This window comes from Anomaloglossus baeobatrachus, chromosome 2 (genome assembly GCF_048569485.1).
Source record: "Anomaloglossus baeobatrachus isolate aAnoBae1 chromosome 2, aAnoBae1.hap1, whole genome shotgun sequence".
Taxonomy (NCBI): Eukaryota; Metazoa; Chordata; class Amphibia; order Anura; family Aromobatidae; genus Anomaloglossus; species Anomaloglossus baeobatrachus.
This window is the reverse complement of record NC_134354.1, coordinates 658930182-658950158: the sequence shown is the minus strand read 5'-3', so window position 1 is coordinate 658950158 and position 19977 is coordinate 658930182. Positions and strand designations below refer to the sequence as shown.

At 43.4% G+C, this 19977-nt stretch overlaps 1 long non-coding RNA gene across 1 annotated transcript in view; it reads left to right on the top strand.

Annotated features, from left to right (window-relative positions):
• LOC142290502 (uncharacterized) overlaps positions 1–18809 on the top strand; it is a 35699-nt gene extending 16890 nt beyond the window's left edge. The window contains exons 2-4 of the long non-coding RNA XR_012750325.1: positions 10320–10408; positions 15076–15172; positions 17580–18809. This is a non-coding gene — a long non-coding RNA (uncharacterized LOC142290502). The remainder of the gene's footprint in view (positions 1–10319; positions 10409–15075; positions 15173–17579) is intronic.
• Positions 18810–19977: the final 1168 nt, after the last annotated feature.

The window sequence follows — 19977 nt, the reverse complement described above, 5'->3', positions numbered from 1 at the left end:
AGCATTTACTGTAGACAAATTATATATGTAATGCTCCTGAAAAAAATAGGAAAGTGCAGCATTTTATAGGAAGCATTTTTACTGCCAATAGTAGAAGTTTTGACTACAGAAAGAAATGCCATGTCTGAATACACCTTAACCTTCCCAGTTATCTGCTGGACAATCTCTGGATGGATTATAGTTGCACTGCTGCTGCCCTGTTACCACGCTGCCATGCTCAATACTGTGTGGTCTATTACAAGACAGTGGAAACTCGGGAATGCCACCTTCAGGTAAATTAAATTTTAGGGTCATACAGATCTCGATAAGTCCGACCATCAGCAGCATTTTCAGTATTGCCCAAGGTTATGCTTTAGCTTTCCATTTACTTGCTAGACTAACAGTAATAGATAGATAGCTTGAAAACAATTTTTTCCTTTTTTGCCATCAGGTACTTTCTTTTTCTCTTTTCTTATCCACAATGGTGATTGTTCGCCCAAAGCAGAAATATTGTGTGTGGTTTTGTTTTGACAATGTTATAAAGCTATTTGGAGCAGCCAGTGGCTACATAGAAGCATTGACACTGCCGAGATGAAATATATCATATTCCTTTAAACGTTAAACCTAATGATGGGGGTTACTTAAAATATCACATCAAGGAAAGAGATAATTATATCAAAAAGTCAAGTAAAAGCTCATTTCACAAGCTTGTCCCCAACCTCTCATTTAGGCCTCTTTCACGTCAGTGAAAAATACAGACATTTTTCACTGACGTGTTAAAGGTGCGTATCTCCCTCCATGTGCCATGATTTTGGCACACGTGTGATCTCCGTGTGCTATCTGTGATAATACACAGAGATCTACTCACCTGTCCACGCTCCTGCTGTCCGTGGTGCTGAAGTCTCCTGTTCTCCTGTGTCTGGCAGCTGGGTCACTCACCGCTGCAGCTACTTCTGGGCCGGCTGTGCAGTGCATAACTGCATATTCATGAGAATCATGAGCCGGCCTGGAAGCAGAGACAGCAGCAGCCGGAGACAGCATCGCTGGAGAAGGTGAGTTTAAAAAGCTTTTTATTTTATATGTACATGTTTTTTCTGGTATGTGTTTCACGGATCACACCATAGTGTGGTCCATGGGACATCAGTGATGCTAGAAAAAAACGGACTTGTCTCTGTGATGAGCATATGGACACATGTGTACGCCGCACAAAAACACATCAGTGAAAAATCACTGATGTGTGCTCAGACCCATTAGTTTTAATGGGTCTGCATATGTCTGTGATTCTGGTACGTGAAAAAACAGAAACATACGTACCAGAATCACTGACGTGTAAAAGAGGCCTTACAGGGAACCAGTCATGTCCAGAAACAATACAGCAGCTAAAGTAAATCCTGCCTGCCTGGCTTACTGGAGCAGCTGCTACAGGGAGAAAATAAACTACCCCATTAACCAAGGCCATCCCTGACCTCCTCACCTCCCACTGCTATGACAATACTCCAAATAATCCAAAGCACCGAACCACCGCCAACAATTTTTTTTTTTTAACCAACTAGAGACCATAACATAAGGGAGGGTCAGTAGGTCGTTTATTGGTCCTGGATCCATAGAGAAAACAGTGTTCCAATGGCTTCTCATTTCCTTTTAAAGGTATCCCTCGATTTTTCCACAACCCTTCCTAAACACTTCCTGTCCAATACTAAGCCGGATCCCAACCCACGTGTCCTATCTTCTAAACCTCACGCACTCTACACTTTCTTTTGTGGATGTGCAAATTCTGCTATTAACCCCTTCCTAACCAAACTACCTATTAACCCTTTTCTTTCCTTCCTCTTCCAAATGCCTTTCATGTCCTGGCCTCCACTCGAGCTGCGCCCATTTTAGCCCTCTCTGATGTGGTGCCCAGGTGACTATTATACTTTTCCTCTCATTGTTCCACTCCTGGTTTTGGCTAACAAATCCTGAGGTAAAAAAAACTGACCAAATACTGAGCCTGTGCAAGTGGTCTAAGAGACAAAAAATGCAGAGTCAAAAAGTAGCCTAATTTACATAATAGGTGCAGAAAGTATTCCGAAATTCTGTAGCATCAAAAACTAACCAAAAGCTCATTGTGGGCATGTAGCCTAAGGCCATGTGCATATGTTAAGTATTTGGTGAGGGTTTTTTTACCTCAGAATTTGTAAGTCAAAATTAGGAGTGGGTAAAAAAATGCAGCAGTGGCGCCCGTGTTTTTATTATACTTTTCCACTCATTGTTCCACTCCTGGTTTTGTCCACAAATACTGAAGTAAAAATTCACCAAACTCTCAAATGGACGCACACACAATCACACATCAGATTGCGCACATACACACAAACATCAGATCACACATCAGTTTGCACACACATACTCACCACACTGGGCAATTCAATTTCTTCTGGCCGGTAGAGAATCTTGGGACGCAGTGCTGTGGAACGCATAGAGGACCTGTGGTGGAACGCACTGATGTGTTCCACCACAGAGTCCTTCATGCTTTCCACTGCACTGCTTCCCATTTTCCCCTGCTGGCCAGAAGTGGTGAGTGTATGTGTGCGATCTGATGTGTGATTGTGTGTGCATGAGTATGGGGTACTTTACTCGTTGCGACATCGCTAGCATCGGCTAGCGATGTAAAGCGCGATAGTACCCGCCCCCGTCGCATATGCAATATCTGGTGATCGCTGCCGTAGCGAACATTATCGCTACGGCAGCTTCACACGCACATACCTTGTCGGGGACGTCGTGGTGACCGCTGAACACTCCCTCCTTCAAGGGGGAGGTGCATTCGGCGTCACCGCGACGTCACCGCAACATCACTAAGCGGCCGGCCAATAGAAGCGGAGGGGCGGAGATGAGCGGTACATAACATCCTGCCCACCTCCTTCCTTCCGCATTGTCGGTGGAGGCAGGTAAGGAGATGTTTGTCGTTCCTGCGGGTTTACACACAGCGATGGGTGGTGCTGCAGGAACGACAAACAACATCGTACCTGCAGCCGAACCGACATTATGGAAATGAACGACATTACGCAGATCAGCGATATTGTACGCTTCTGCGCTCGTTCATCATCGCACCTAGGATTTACATGTTGCAATGTCGCTACTGGTGCTGGATGTGCGTCACTAATGGCGTGACCCCGACGATATATCGGTAGCGATGTTGCAATGTATAAAGCCCGCCTATGAGTGTGTTTGATCTGATGTGTGGGTGTGTATGAGTGTGTGTGCTATCCGATGTATGTGAGTGTCAGCCAGAAGCAGGGTAGGACAGCGTGGAGCTTACCTGCTGGGAACACCCACCGAAGATCGCAGTAGGACCTCTGAGCCACGCAGATATCTGGGGTCTGGTAAATATGATTTTCCTGGGAAGGGGGAGGTTCTGCTTTTTGAGGGAGGTAAACTTACCCCCAAACATTTTTCCGCAAGAATAAGGCCTACCCGAAAATCAGCCCTAGCGCTTTTTTCAAAGCAAAAAGAAATATAAGGCAGTGTTTTATTTTTGGAAAATCAGCCACACTGGCTAAATCTATGGTATAATGGCACTTACTTTTCAGGTATTAACTAGATGGAATTTATCACTGTAAAGCCCGCTACACACGCTTCAATATATCTCACAATCTGTCGTTGGGGTCAAGTTGTAAGTGACGCACATCCGGCATCGTTTGTGAGGTATCTGCGTGTGACATCTACTTGCGATCAGGATTGAACGCAAAACCGTTGATCGCAGACATATCGTATCATTCTCTAGAATTGAGCGTTTTGTTGCACGAACCTAGTGAATTGTAACGTGTGACATCCCTCATACGATTTTGGTGTCTGATGCTATGTGCGCAGGTGTGCGCTCTGCACCGCAGCTTATAAAAGGTCTGCTTCAGAGCGCAGCTGAAAAGCTGCGTTCTGAAGCGCCTCACAATGTCTGTCATTCACTAATCTCTGTCAGTCCGTCACTATCTCTGTCCCTCACTCTCTGTCCATGTCAGTCTATCCCCCTCTCTCATATACTCACCGATCCCCGATCCCCGGCACTGCACGGCGTTCACACTGCTCCGGCGGCTTTTACTGTTTTGAAAAAGCCGGCCGCCCATTAAACAATCTCGTATTCCCTGCTTTCCCCGCCCACCGGCGCCTATGATTGGTTGCAGTGAGACACGCCCCCACGCTGAGTGACAGGTGTCACACTGCACCCAATCACAGCAGCCGGTGGGCGTGTCTATACTGTGCAGTAAAATAAATAAATAAATAATTAAAAAAAACGGCGTGCGGTTCCCCCCAATTTTAAAACCAGCCAGATAAAGCCATACGGCTGAAGGCTGGTATTCTCAGGATGGGGAGCTCCACGTTATGGGGAGCCCCCCAGCCTAACAATATCAGCCAACAGCCGCCCAGAATTGCCGCATACATTATATGCGACAGTTCTGGGACTGTACCCGGCTCTTCCCGATTTGCCCTGGTGCGTTGGCAAATCGGGGTAATAAGGAGTTAATGGCAGCCCATAGCTGCCAATAAATCCTAGATTAATCATGTCAGGCGTCTATGAGACACCCTCCATGATTAATCTGTAAATTACAGTAAATAAACACACACACCCGAAAAAATCCTTTATTAGAAATAAAAACACAAACATATACCCTGATTCACCACTTTAATCAGCCCCAAAAAGCCCTCCTTGTCCGGCGTAATCCAGGATGCTCCAGCGTCGCTTCCAGCATGAAGGTGACAGGAGCTGCAGCACACACCGCCGCTCCGGTCACCTCCACGCAGGTAATGAAGACAGCCGCGCGATCAGCTGCTGTCACTGAGGTTACCCGCTGTCACTGGATCCAGCGGTGGATCCAGCGGTGGCCGCGGGTAACCTCAGTGACAGCTCAGCTGATCGCGCTACTCACCTCAGTTGCTGCGTGGAGGTGATAGGAGCGGCGGTGAGTAGCGCGATCAGCTGAGCTGTCACTGAGGTTACCCGCGGCCACCGCTGGATCCACCGCTGGATCCAGTGACAGCGGGTAACCTCAGTGACAGCAGCTGATCGCGCGGCTGTCTTCATTAGCTGCGTGGAGGTGACCGGAGCGGCGGTGTGTGCTGCAGCTCCTGTCACCTTCATGCTGGAAGCGACGCTGGAGCATCCTGGATTACGCCGGACAAGGAGGGCTTTTTGGGGCTGATTAAAGTGGTGAACCAGGGTATATGTTTGTGTTTTTATTTCTAATAAAGGATTTTTTCGGGTGTGTGTGTTTATTTACTGTAATTTACAGATTAATCATGGAGGGTGTCTCATAGATGCCTGACATGATTAATCTAGGATTTATTGGCAGCTATGGGCTGCCAATAACTCGTTATTACCCCGATTTGCCAACGCACCAGGGTAAATCGGGAAGAGCCGGGTACAGTCCCAGAACTGTCGCATATAATGTATGCGGCAATTCTGGGCGGCTGTTGGCTGATATTGTTAGGCTGGGGGGCTCCCCATAACGTGGAGCTCCCCATCCTGAGAATACCAGCCTTCAGCCGTATGGCTTTATCTGGCTGGTTTTAAAATTGGGGGGAACCGCACGCCGTTTTTTTTAATTATTTAATTATTTATTTCACTACACAGTATAGACCCGCCCACCGGCTGCTGTGATTGGGTGCAGTGTGACACCTGTCACTCAGAGTGGGGGCGTGTCTCACTGTAACCAATCATAGGCGCCGGTGGGCGGGGAAAGCAGGGAATACGAAATTGTTTAATGGGCGGCCGGCTTTTTCAAAACAGTAAAAGCCGCCGGAGCAGTGTGAACGCCGTGCAGCGCCGGGGATCGGGGATTGGTGAGTATGAGAGAGGGCTGCTAACTTCAGTAACTTAGGAGATTAGCGGTCACCGGTGAGTCCTTCACTGGTGACCGCTAATCAGGGCGCGACACAGACAGAGCCGCAGCATGACAATGAAGTCGGGTGAAGTTCACCCGAGTTCATTCTGACAGTGCGGCTCTGTCTGTGTCTGCTGTCATCTGCCATTCAGCTCTGCTACACGGCTGTCTGTGTCTGCTGTTAGCGGGCATGTAGCAGAGCTGAACGGCAGATGACATAGTAAAAACGCATCCCTACACAGTACACACGCTTGGCAAGTCAATAAATAAAAAAAAAAAAAAGGTGCCCAATGCATACGTCACAGAACACATGATCTAAAGGATCGCACATAACATTGATCAATTTAACATAGACTACTAACGCTCGTGTGACAGCAAATGAACGACCAACGTGCAATCTCATAAGATCCCGTATGCAACCTGGGCGTGTCACATCGCAAATGCGATTGTACAACTAATTGCAACGTGTAAAGTGGGCTTAAGAAGTACACATGGAACAATGGAGCTGCACGTAGAACTATCATATATATTGTATTATTGTGCAAGACAAAAACATAATATAACTTGAATCATTATATAAAATATTTACCCTCAATGGTGTCTATTACAATCCCCGCAGTAAAAGAATATAATAGATAAAATACGTTTATCGCAATGTTATGGTAAATGTTTACTGTCATATGACATTTGAACATTTGGTAAATCTCAGCTATTTACAGTTGCCTACAGATCTATCTCAAAGAAGCTGCTGCTAAAATTGAGTAATAAAAAGATCAGAATCCACCGAGAGCTTCTAATAATAACACCTATGGTTCTGTAATATCATTTTTAGAGCGGTGACATCATAGCCTTCAGTAACACAATTACTATAGGCTACATGGTGGGAAGAAAATTAATTTCATACTTTCAATTTAAAGGGAGAGTTTCTTTCATTTGATACAAGTTTTCTGAAAGTTAGCTGCATTGTGACGCACATACTGTATATATAGAAAAAGAGCCGCACTGTGGCCCTGATTCAGCAAAGCAATTATGGCAGAATTGTGGCATAAAATGCTTCAGAAAATTTTGGGACTTTAGGCATTTTCACATTAGTCTCTCTCAGCTAATCCAAAATGGGTGCAGCTAAGACATGGCAAGGATGTGGTGGAGGCGTGACTTCACAACTCGTCTAATTCATTACAAGCTGTGGCATTCCTTACCCCAAAAATCTTAAGATTCCTGGGGTTGTGCAATTCTACATTAATCAGGAGCGGTTGACTCCTCCACACCCCCTAATGCCTCTTTCACACGTCCGTGCCTCCAGTACGTGTATGGTCAGTTTTCTCACGTACCGGAGACACGGCCACACGTAGACCCATTAAAATCAATGGGTCTGCGTTCACGTGCGTATTCTGTCATGGACCGTGTGCACGTGTGGAGCATACGTGTGCCCGTGTGCTCCACACGTAGACATATCCCCGTTTTCTCCGGCATCACTGCTGTCACACGGAACGCAAACGGGTCACACGTAACACAAACGGACCACACGGATGTGTTCCGTGTAACACGTATCGGAGAAAACACATGTATCTGAGGGAAAAAAAAAGAACTTTACTCACCTGCTCCAGCCCTGCAGTCTCTGCCGCTGCTGTCACTTGCTTCCGACCGTCGCTCATTATGCTCATTGCATGTTCACTTCACTGCGGCTGGAAGCAGCAACAGCGGGGAGTCGGCAGGACCGGAGACCGAAGATCAGCACCACGGACAGCGACGCCAGGGACAGGTGAGTAGAAAGTTCCCGTTCTCTGTGTGTCATCACAGATAACATACGGAGAACACACGTGAGCCATAAACACGGCTCACGGCGGGCAAACGCACCTTTGACACGTCCGTGGAAAACGTGTGTGGTTTTTCACGGGCGTTTGAAAGAGGCCTAAACAAGATTGGTTAGAAAATCACCGATGAATATGAGCATATACAGCATGTTCAGTAGTCAAGTGAAGTCCTCAGGCACCAATTTAGGGCTTGTTTACATCACGATAGCCGACGATCTGCATGTTTGCGGATCGGCAGCATTTATTAGCGTGTTTCAACAGGCCAGTTGAGCTTCCAATGTGCACAGAATGATCGTTAATAGATTGTCCTGTGCACAAAAGACTGTCATTGATCTCAGCAGCACGTGCCCTCTTTAGGCTTGCATGTGACTCGTGCATTTTATCGCCTCACCAAGACCGGCCGCCAGCTCTCCTGACAGGAGCAGGTCAGCTCCATGCATTTCTATGCAGCTGTACGCTCCAGTGAGCAGAGCAGTCAGCCGATCCTGGCAATGCAATGTCATGCAATACAATGTGCAAGTCACACACAAGTATGACTCCAGCCTACAAATAATTTCCCCTGGCAAACAAGTGTTTAATGAGAACCAATCACCAGGATTTTCGTATATAAGCTAAAGCCAGTGCTATACTGGCACTATCAGGCTGATTCTACACATACCTGTAGTGGTCAGCTCGAATGTTTAGGTTTTAAAACCCAAAAAAGTAACGTTTATACAATTAGCTGCTTGTTGAGTGGTAGTTGCAATGGAGCAGGTAATATATTCATAGTTATCCCCTCCCCTTGTCAGAATTAGCATAAGCATTATACAAACGATTCACTTTGTTGCAGGACCTGTGTGAGGTCATACCCATGTGACCTGGTATCCAGCTTTGTTGGCTGAGGCCCCGCCCCTTCTGGTCACATGGGTATGACCTCACCACAGGGCCTGCAAGAGACAAAGTGAATCGTTGTATAATACTTATGCTAATTATAACAGGGGGGAGGGGATAACTCTGAATTCCCCCCCCCCAGATATTATGTGATCCTCAGCTGCTGTCACTCATCATGCATCTATTTTTTATAAACTTTACTTTTTTGGATTTCAAAACCTAAACATCCGAGCTGGCCACTAAAGATATGTATAGAATCAGCCTGATAGTGCCAGTATAGCACTGGCTTTAGGTTATATAGGAAAATCCTGGTGATTTGTTCCCTTTAATTCATTTATTGGGTAGCTAGCAGTCTGTTTACCCTGCACTAATGAGAAATGAGTGTTCCTAAGAGTGCTTACTCTCTAAAAGCATGCAGTGTAAAGGCACCCTTAGGATACACACACTGGAGTATAATACAGATGAGTGAAATGCGAGAAAACATTGCATTGCACTCTGACCAATGTTAATGAACGATGCAAGTCAGATCTTCAATTTTTCTTCTCATGCTGATTCAGCATGAGCAAAAAATCGTAACATGTTGTGGTTGGCAGTGCGTCTCGCATCACAAGCATGCAATACAGATCTGTGGGCGAGTATGAAACATCGGACTACACTGATGTCATCCGAGTGAAATCTAATGTACACAGAGACAGGCAGCAGAGAACATCGAGAGATTAATGCACCCTCATGGTCCCGAGAACCCCAGCTCTGATGAGCACCAAGTAAATGGAGCTGTAGTCGATAAGATGCACTGCTGTGCCATTCACATGTGGCTCTTCAAATAATTCCTTTAAGAGAGTGTTGAGGGGCATGATCAAGTAAAAGCAGAATTCACTGATCGGGGGTGATGAGTGTTATAGTATGTGGACTGAGCGAGTATTTGTACCAGGGCTGATTTTTGGTCCCATTCCCGGCACTGTCTACTGGCCATTTAACCTAATGGATGGTGGGATGGTGGGATATGGAGTGAGGTGTATCTTGCTGTACAAATTCCTATTTTAAGCTTGGTTCACTGTCCATGATTTGTACTGCTTCTGTGTAGATTGTATTGTTTGTAAGTAATCCCCCCCTATAGTGCAAGGTTATAGCCTTTTGAGGCGCTTCTGTCCCTGGGTGTGGGGTGAGGTGGGCCCAGAGTACACCTACTGTAAACTCTCTGCATACCTGGGAGATTCAGGCAGTCTGTTGGGAACTTGAAGAAAGAAGGAAGAAGATTGAACCTCTGAAGGAAGCTGTGGCTTCTCAGGGAGACCTGGACATTTATTTATCGCTTTCTGGACTATATTCGTGTTTCTTTCCTAATTTTACCCTCAGTTTTGTGGATTATGTTATGGACCATTTGATTTGCTTGGAATAAGTGCTCTTTGGATTGTACAGCCATCTCTCGCTCTGTTGATTGTGTGATATGGGAGAAGGACCCCGTCACAGATGGTAATACCCAAATAGTGATGGTTCTTGTATTATTACACAATGGTGAATTGCTTCTTTTGAAACTGTCGCTGGACAGTATGTGTGTATGTGGGATAGGGAATTTAGACAGTGAGCCTCAGCAGGGACAGCAAAGATAATATCTATACAACAGTGCACAATATGTTGATGCTATTACATCAATGAAAAATAAGATCCTCCGATATTGAAAAAATAATAATGTCCTTCATATTCTGCTTTATGTAGCCAGACGTTGGTCTTGCCCCATCTGTATTTGATAGGTGTACATTGTTTGTAAAGATAAAATCATTTTACTTTCTTGCTCTCCCTGCAGTTGGTGCCTTTGCTTGGTTTTACAGCTTTGGGTATTACCAACGCATCACTCTACCTGATGAAGACTGCCCTATTCAACGAAGATATAAGGTACAGTATAACAAAAAACACCACACATCTGTTTGCTTTGATTCAATAAGCTTTGGGGGAAAAATCACTGAAGTATGTACTTTCAAGTAAAAGAATTTGGCAGCCCCATAGAGAATAAATGGCATCTGACCTGCGGCTCCATTTTTTAACAGGGATAAAAGTTCCCCATCCTGTTCTGCCAATCGGTGCTAGTTCCAGTGGTTGGATAATTATTGATCAGTTTTCCTGTGGAAAAGTGATAACTGGACAACCCCGTTAACACCATGTATGATGCTTACCTGACTGATAGCTATGTGTCATTATACAGCATCTTACCTGACTACTAACCATGCGTGATAGCCAGCTTACCTGGCTGATAACCTTATGTGATAGCCAACTAACCTGACTGATAACCATGTCTGATAGCCAGCTTACCAGACTGATGACTATGTGTGATGGTCAGCTGACCAGATTGATAACTATATGTGATGATCAGCTTACCTGACTGACAACCATGTATTATGGTCATGTTACCTTACTGATAAGCATGTGTAATAGCTAGCTTACCAGACTAATAACTATGTGTGATGATCAGCTTACCTGACTGATAACCATGTGTGATAGTCAGCTTCCCTGACTCATAACCATGTACTGAAAACCATGTGTGATAGCCAGTTTATCAGACTAATAGCTATGTGTGATGATCAGTTTACCAGACTGATTATGTGTGATGGTTAGCTTACCTGACTGATAACCATGTGTGATGGTCAGCCTATCAGGCTGATAATCATGTGTGATAGCCAGCTTACCAGACCAATAACCATGTGTGATGGTCAGTTTACTAGATTGATAACTATGTATAATGGTCAGCTTATCTGACTGATAACCATGTATGATGGTCAGCTTACTTGACTGATAATCATGTGTGATGATCAGCTTATCTGACTGAGATCAGATCAAATCAGACTGAAATCCACTTGAGGTCACCAGCAGTTTACCTGACTAGATCCCATAATGGCGTCACAGCAGACTACTGTACTGAGATTTCTTTGCAATGCCACAACAGTTTATTTGACTGAAACCCACTTGTGATGTTGTAACGTAGCGCAGGGCAGTAACCGTGGGTGAATGTTGTATATTAGGCACCACTGCATGCTACAGATAAATTAACATTTTGGATGTGTGTGTGTGTGTATATGCTGGCTGTGTTGCTATGAGTAGGCAGGTCCCATTCCACTCCTCAACAGGTTAATGAGACTTTCAATCCAGAACATATATGTTCCTAAAAGCGTGGCACTCTTTAGGGCTCACTCACACTTGCGCTATTTTGAAGCAAACGGAATCCGTCACTAATGTAGTACAGTTCATTTATTTACAGTGGAAGCGCGACATCGTGTGGACACAAGCGGGTACTGCATGACACACACACGCGCCATAGTAACGCGCTTCCACTGTAAATAAATGAACTGTACTACATTAGTGACGGATTCCGTTTGCGTCAAAATAGCGCAAGTGTGAAACTAGCCTTACTTGGCATAACACTGAAGTACAAAGATCAGCATGCTGCACACTTCAAAGCCTCTTTTGTATGACATAGAGGCTCAATCTTAGCAGTTTCTGGAGATGGCACAACACTTGTGCACAGTTTACCAGCAGGGCCCATGCACAGGTCAATATGTTTCGTAGAGTATCTTACAACCAAACCACAGTTAGTGATCCCTCAGAAGGGCTGCTCTTAGAGCCACTTACCTCTTCACGTGTCCCCAGCTGGGCAGCACCCTCCTTCAACGAGTCCCCATTACAGGCCAACACTGGACTCACTACGTTCCTGGGTTCTCCCTCTTTACAGGTCTTGGACAAAAAGGATTTCTGTTGCTTAAAAGTTGCTTCTATGCATATTGCTGCTTTTGTACTTCCAGCAATACCTCATACACAACCTCCACCAGTAACTCTCTGTCTCTCCAGATCTTCACTACACATGCTAAGGCCTCTGCCACACTCACGTGTAATTCACGCACGTGCCGAGAGACACGTATTTCCCCTGCGTGGTGCGTGCAGGTAAGTACGTGTCTCTGGTACGTGCGGGACACGTGTGTTCTACGTGTGCTATCCGCGATAGCACACGTAGAACCGGTAATTATCATACTCACCTGGTCCTTCCTGCTGTCCGCGCTGCTGTCCGTGGTGCTGATCCTCGGTCTCCAGCCCTCCCGTCTCCCCGCTGCTGCTGCTGCCAGGCAGTGAAGTGAATATTCTATGAGATTAATGAGCGGCGGTCGGCAGAAAGTGGCAGCAGCGGCAGAGACAGGAGGGCTGGAGAAGGTGAGTAAATGTTTTTTTTTTTTTCTCTGACACGTTTGTTTTCTCCGGCGCGTGTCACACGGGACCGCATCCACACTACACCCGTGTGGTACGGGTGCGGGCCGTGTGACACCCGTGCTGCTGGAGAAAACACTGACATGTCAGCGCTTTGAAAAACACACACACGTACAAACGCACACGGACACACGTTCCGTGTGGTTTTACGTGTGTGTGCCTGCTACCATAGGGTAGCATTGCTGTACGTGTCTCCGTGCCGCCGGTACGTGTAAAAAATGACAAACACGTGCCGGCGGCACGGATGTGTGTCACAGGCCTAAAAGAAACAGTCACCTTTGCCTGCAGGCTAATTCCTCACCTATGGGTTAGTCCCTAATTTAACTGTCTCTTACCCTTACTGTCCATTCCTGGGTAGAACTCAGCTTCCTCATAGCACAGTGCACAATATACAACATATGAAAAGAAAAACAGTGACCTCTTATGGCCGGTGGTTAGCAAATCAGGACACATAGCAGGTACATCACAATACTAGAATACAATCATGCGATCAGCCGGACCACCTTATTACAATGTCACGGTAGTGTTTGTGAGTGAAATCACCATGAAATGTTACATTAGATTATCTGACTGAAAAGTTGTTGTGATGTTACAGCAAATAACTCAACTAAAATCCTTTTGTGAAGTCACACTAGCTTGCCTAATTGTAAATCACCTGCGATGACACAGGATTACAGCAATTTATTTCACTGAAGTGCACATGATAAAGACAAGGGTTATTCTGATCTGCAACATTTATGGCATATTCACATGTAATGACATGCCTTTCTGACAGCTTGGACCTGCAGGTCCTCCTGCGATTTTTGGCAGGCGCTCCCAGAAGGTATGCACCACGTGGCTCTCCCTTCCTTCTGGCCGACACTCACACACATCAGATTGCGCACACACATACTCATACACACACACCAGATCACACACACACTTTCACCCCATGCGGAGATACCGATTGCTTCCAGCCGGCAGAGAATCCTGGGACACAGTGCAGTGGAGCGCAAAGACCTGCGGTGGAACGTATAGAGGACCTGCGGTGGAACACATCAATGCGTTCCACCACTGGGTCCTCCATGCGTTCCACCACAGGTCCTCGTGCTCCACTAGACTCACTGCACTGCATCCCAGGGTTCTCTGCCAGCCGGAAGCAATCGGTGATTGACACCAGGCTACCCGCAGCCTAACTGCAAGGACCCAGCTGTCGCTCTGCAAGACGTCTGCAGTAATGCTCCATTGACAGACCAGCTCAGAAGTAAAGGTGTTGCTCTGTTAACGAGAGGTGAAATGAACATAAGGTATCACTTGCTGAGCCACCAAAGATCATGTCCGTGCAGAATAGGCAGGTTGTTAGTTAGCAACCACCTGCCTATTAGTTCATAGCCTCATATACAAAAATAATCAGGTAACTCCTTTAATTACTATACAAATGAATGGAGAGCCGAGCAGCTCTAAACTCCTATCCTAACAAATAGATATTGGCCCTAAAGCTATGAAACGTTTATGGCATAGTCCGTCGATATGGCAGAAATGTCTCAGATGGGAAAGACCATTTAAGGGGCATAATAGTGTAATGTTAAATCCAAGGTCTAGAGTTCTGCAATTCTACTAATGGTTCTTTCAGATGTCCTTGATCATCGGTCCGATCCCCGATCTCAATGCATTAATTCTCTTGACCCTAGCGTGACATCTTTATATATTTCTATGAGGCTGTCATACTCAGGTCAGTAGACACAAGGTCAGTCCATGCACTACGATCTGAGATCGAACCGATGATCACGGATGTCTCAAAGAGTCTTTAATGTGTGCACTATTATGTACTGAGTGCATGCACATGTCTTATTTAGTGCAAGGTGCACACATACATTCAGTATTATAAGTAAACATTTGTGTAAGAGTTTATGAACCTGCTCATATGTTGTCTTTGTAAATATATTGTGAGTGTATGGACTCACAAAACACATGCACGGACTGCTTTCATTTGTCAGCCAGGGTGGGTTTTTATTCCCACTCTGGCGCTATATTGAATACTGGGCAATGTGAACACTCAGACCGTCCTATGCTTTGCCCAGGATTTCTGCTGCTTTGTATCACGGTCACACTGACTCCATCTGCTGCATGAGCTGCTATATTATACTTATTGGGTTTGATTCTATCAGCTTCAAAGAAGTGCTGTGAAAGAAACTTCTCGGGCAATCTTAACCCAATCAGCGTTCCAAATCCCACAAGATCAGTCCATTAATGTCCTTTATCTGTTCTATTGCTTGGAAGAAAAATAATAATTTTATTTGACTTACATCTTCTGTTCTGGCTATTTTTTTTAGTTGGGTAAAGAAGGAAGAACCTGAGCCTTGGTATAAATGAGGTCCAGACCTTCAGACGAGAGGTGAAGACCTAAAGATGTTTTTATAATGAAAACAGGTAGAATGGATTGAAATCTAAATGACTGTACTTGTACAAATTGTAGAGGTAGATTACTCAGCAGATCGGATGCATGTGCGGTCTGCACATCAATGTCCTAAAAGCATGTCATTCTCTCTAGTAATTCCCTTACTTATCCTTCCGAAACCTCCAGCTAAAATAAGGTGTTACATAAGCTGTCATTGCACCTGGTTGTCCCATATCACCACAAGGTTCAGCAATAATCTACCGTTGGTTTTCATAGGGCTAGAATAAGATTTGTATCTTACTATGGGGCCAAATAATATTCAGATCACGCTCAAGGACACAGAGATTTCCTACTACATAACAAATGATTACACAGTAGAAGCTCGTCTCACCTTTAGGTGTTGATAATACTGGTATCTTATATTTTCATTATAGTCTTTCTTAAAAATGCTATACATTTACTGTAAAAACTAAACAGTCACTAAAATAAAGGTAAAAATTATACAGTAGATCAGTAATAAAAATAATAATTTTGTGCTACACGGTACCAAAAGCTAGCGGGTGCAATGACATAATATTACAGTGCCATACGATCTTACAATAAAACATAATGGGAGAGGGTCCGGCTGGCAAACTTATGCTTGTTGCGATTGTATCATTGCCTTTACATTACATTGTATCTATTGCACTGCTTAACCAGGCAATATCTGCAAATGAGTTTAACTTATCATGTATTCATTAGAGATGAGCGAATTTATTCAAGTAGAATTGAATCTCCTAAAATATGACTAATGTTTTTGCAATTTGCTCCATGTGAATTCCCCAAAATTGCGGCCAGTTGGCTGCTGTTTTTAAAGCCCCAGAGAAACGGCAAAAGGTTAAAAATAATAATCATCTAATTTCTCACCTGTCCAGCCGCTCCTGCAACCTTTCTTCCAGTCTTCCACACCTCTCCTTTTTTTCCATTGCCCACATCCTCTTCAGTCTCCTACACTTTACACTGGGGCTTCCAGGGCCAAGCTGGCCTCTGACCTTACTGTATGGAATCCCTGGTATAAAATGAAGCAGACCAAAGAGGATAGACACAATTGAGAAAGACGAAAAGGAAAGATGCAGAGGAGTGGACGGTGGGTTACTGAGGCAGTAGGACAAATGAGCGTGAGTATTTTTTTAACATCCTAATGTATTTATGCTATTAAATTTATTCTCTGGGGTCTGCAAAGACCTCCTCCCACCCCAAAAGCCTAATAAGTAATGATGTGTGTGCGTGCTCACCACTGCTTATTACTCAATCCAAACTTGATGCTTGAGTTTTCCATTGACCTCCATATTCTGGTGCTCAAGTCACGTTGGAGCAACCCAATGCTTTATCGCGTACAAGCAGTGGCGAACACGTTTGTCCATCATTACTAATAAGGACAATTCAATTTACCTCAAATAATGTCAATGAGAATCAAATTTCACTGTAAATTTAGCGTAATTTCCCAAATTTGCATCTCAGCAGTTTTGATCATCTCTAATATTCAGAAGAGTAGTGTTTTCTGTGATCCTAAGTTCATCAAGGAACAAATGGAGATATTCATAGGACAGTTAGAGAAGAAATGGAGAAGAAATGGTGGTAGAGTTGACTTGATAGTTGTATTGGTAGGCTTCCTTGAAGAGGTGGATTTTTGAAGTTCTCTCTCAAAGCATTGTACATTAGTCTCATAGAGTAGTGGTGAGCATTTTTAAGAAGACCGGCAGCATGGGAGAAGTCTTGGACATGGAAATGATAGGTGATTATAATAACATATGAGTTCTTCGACAAGTGGAAAACACAGCTAGACACATAAGGAGAGATTAAAGAAGATCCAGGTTTAGATGTTTAGACTCAATTCTGAAGTTGATTCGGAATCTATGAAGCCTCCGGCAGAGATGATCTTTTAGTAAGATTAGTCTGGTCATTGCACTTATGATTTATTGGACCATATGTAATAGGCAACCAGTGAGTATAAATGATAAAAAAGAAAAACTGAAAGGCAATCTATAGGAGCAACCTTATCATAACATATATGATATTCTCCCAATACTCAAATACTATGCTGAATTTGTTACATTTTATAGCGGTGGGCCCACAAAGGACATTTATCTCAGATCCACAGGGGACAAGCTGTCATGAGTGTGTACAAGAAGAATAACACTATTCTTAACCTCTATATAATTTTTATCTCTCTACAAGTGTCAAGCTGTCATTAGTATGTACACAAGGAATAACACTATTCCAGATCATTCTGCAACTGATATCCTACATTTTTCAGCCGAATATAATTCAATTCTGTTACTATTCATGGCCCTTCCCTAAAGGTCAGATCTTCTGCATAGTCAGATTGTAGGTTGTACATTGCATTTATACATCTGATTAATATATACTTTATTATTTTGTTTCTTTTTTGTTTCCAAGATCTGAGAATTCCTCCGAAAGAAAATGATGGGTCACTGATACACAACTGCACAGAATATTTCCACATGCTTCTAGAAGAAATCACTGTGTCTTATTGCTCCTGGTGTCGTAATGTTATCTGGCCATTCCATCAGTAACACCTTCAGTTTTTTCACTTGCTATACACTGTATATGTAGAGGAATGTCCACACCGAATAGTCACACTGAAAAACGTCAAAGGGATTCAATTAGGCTTTTTATTTTTAGGATTGTGTAAATTTTTCATAAGAGTTTTTGGGTTAGACCCTGTATAACAATAGTTCCATTTACGTAAATAGCTTTATTCTGGATTAATCTTTATGAACATATGCAGAGCCATTTTGGAAAATCCAGGATTCCAGAAAACGACACGACTGTACAATGGCACTGCTGACTCGTGACAGTCTACAAATATGCCTACCGGCCTCCATGCAGTCAATTCTATAACTGCAATTACTGTAAATAATTTCTCGATCCTTTCTTGTATTTCTCTTTATACTTGTCCTGAATTCCGGTGATTTCTGCTCCTGGTTTTACAGAGGAAAAGAGAAAAGCGTAACGAGAGCAGTCTATGTAAATGTTTATGTTTATGGAATGTGAACGTTTTAAGTCTAAATCTTTTGTAGGCCTCCCAAAGGGGCATCATGCAGCTTTTCTGCACTAGCTTTGACCCTTATTTATTTATTTTTAGCGCAATGGTAACAATGATAACTACAAAGACTAATGTGAAAATACTTGTTGGCATCTACTTTTTTTCACACATTATCATGACAGATCTCAGAAATTTAGCTATAGACAGTGCAAAGGTAGAAAGTTGCTCCTGGGGTTTAATACCTAAGACAACCCAATTCCTTAGAAGAACTGCACAATTTTCCTTCGACTTGCACCTGGAGCTATGTCATCACAGAATGTAGCTGAGAAAAAGTTGCGTATTGGACATAGTGTAAATACTTTTATGCCCAAAAAGACCAAAGTATTCTGAGAGTGATACCTGTATTGGCTCACCAGAAAAATTAGATTTGCAAGCTTTCAGAGCACAGAGGCTCCTTCGTCAGGCATCTTCCACCAATCTGAAAAAGCGCCTATTACTATTTCTCCTTTGTTGCCAATTTTTTGCTTACAGAGGTTTTTGAAAAATATTTCTTGTGAAAACACAAATAAAACAAAATCTACTGCAGTTGTCAGACCTTGACAATACTATAAAAAAAACAAAAAGCCAGCACTAAATGTGCACTTCAGCACTAAACATTCCAAACTGTACTTATTATAAAAATTTTGAGATTTTTGGCAAAAAATTGCAATTTCTTGAGCTGCCTCGCCACGTCACGGCAAATCTCATTTGAGGCAGTCCTACACTAAAATATTTTATGTTTAGTGCTGAAGTGCACATTTAGTGCTGGCTTTTTGTTTTTCTTCATTGAATTGGTCGGTGGCTGACCCCCACTTTGCTATGCACCCCAATTTGGGATGTATTCCATCTGTCTAGATTTTGGCGGTTGGTGACTTTTCACATTGTCATCAGGCCTTGTCCACAAGCTATTTACTTCATGCAGCATTTGCTTGGACCTGTCCCGCCCACAGCCATGACTCAGTCATGGGTACGGGATTGAAATAGACCAGGTGAGTTCTGCTAAGAGCAGTTCTACTATTCATATGTGAGGCCGTATGGCACATTTTATAAAAATATTTTAGTGTAGGACTGCCTCAAATGAGATTTGCCGTGACGTGGCGAGGCAGCTCAAGAAATTGCAATTTTTTGCCAAAAATCTCAAATATTTTTAAAATAAGTACAGTTTGGAATGTTTAGTGCTGAAGTGCACATTTAGTGCTGGCTTTTTGTTTTTCTTGACAATACTATAAATATATATTATACTGAGAGCAATGGCCCAATACTAAGTTCTTAAAAGGTTGGCAGACTAAGGCTGATTTTAATTGTCCAGTAGTCATGCATTAAAACAGATCCGTTGGCAAAATAATTGTACAAGCACAACTTTATTGTTCGTTTTGAAAATATGGATTTTTGCAGGATCCATTTTTCTAACATGGCAGCCTATGGAAAATGAATCCATTAACTTATTGCTATTTATCCATTTGAAACTAATAAACTAAGCAAAAAACAGATTCTTTACAATTAAACGAAAAACAAATTACTAAATAGAAATCCATTAAAGGATCTGTTTTTCATAGACTCCTATGTTAAAAAAATGGATCCTGCAAAAATCAATATTTTCAAAATGGACAAAAATGTTGTGTTTGTACTTGTTTGCCAATGGATCGATTCTAACGGAGAACTACTGGACATGTGAGCTCAGCCTAATAGAGCTGTTGTGAGTAAAATCCCAGTTGTTAATACAGTAACATACAGTATGTATTCAGGGAA